Source organism: Danio rerio, chromosome 19, assembly GCF_052040795.2.
Source record: "Danio rerio strain M-AB ecotype USA chromosome 19, GRCz13ab, whole genome shotgun sequence".
Taxonomy (NCBI): Eukaryota; Metazoa; Chordata; class Actinopteri; order Cypriniformes; family Danionidae; genus Danio; species Danio rerio.
This window is the reverse complement of record NC_141039.2, coordinates 4,265,001-4,265,793: the sequence shown is the minus strand read 5'-3', so window position 1 is coordinate 4,265,793 and position 793 is coordinate 4,265,001. Positions and strand designations below refer to the sequence as shown.

The 793-nt window shown below is 40.6% G+C and overlaps 1 protein-coding gene across 1 annotated transcript in view; it reads right to left on the bottom strand.

Moving 5' to 3' along the window:
- Positions 1–253: 253 nt before the first annotated feature.
- The window catches only part of eva1bb (eva-1 homolog Bb (C. elegans)), a 14,760-nt gene continuing 14,220 nt past the window's right edge, over positions 254–793 (bottom strand). The window contains exon 3 of the mRNA NM_001114461.1: positions 254–793. This exon is cut by the window's right edge and continues 1,662 nt beyond it. The gene's annotated coding sequence lies outside the window, so the exon portion shown is untranslated.

Below are 793 nucleotides of genomic sequence, written 5' to 3'. Positions count from 1 at the left end.
GAACCAGCCGATCAAGCTCTTATAGGTATGCTAGAAACTTTCAGGCAGGTGGCTGATTGATAATATGCGTTCTTGCGTCCTCGTGTGCTCATGTAACGTCATCAACTGCTAAATTTCAGTTCCAAAACTCAAGAACGAGGACGCGTGAAAGTTCCCGGATGTGTTCTAGATATCGAGGATGCAGATTTGAGCATCGAGCTCGCTCGAGAAGTCCCAGACATCATTGCTTCTGAATAGAGGAAGTGAGAAGTGCTGTATTTTATATCGATTTATTATCAAAGTTCAGAGATATCCCTTATTTACCTTAATGATTCTGAAAGTAAACAATATGATGAACATCTTTATAAAGGCATAAACACATTAAGAGTGTTTATTTGCTGAAATTTGTATTAAACTTAGTTTTATTTGTATTGTGTTCAGAGTGTATATTTATGCATTAGTATACATTGTGAAAAAGGAAAAACATTAACTCGTTTTATGAATGCTGTAATGTTTAGACAATTTTCCAATAAAATCGGATGAAGGTCACATGACCGTCAGGAAGAACGCAGCGTCTCATTTCCCAGGACGCGTTCTCGTGGTCTCCAGAGTTTGTTTTTCTGAGGTAACTTGGCAAGACCAGTCTCCACAAGAACGCGAGTTCTCTGCATTGAGAATTTGAGAAACAGCCATGCGTGTTGAAGAAAGTTGGAGCTAAGCTATGCAGGACACTGGCCTGCCAGGACCGAGTTTGGACATCCCTGCTTTAGGGAATGCAAAGGTTTGCAGGTAAACAGGTTTCCTGGGGTTACCG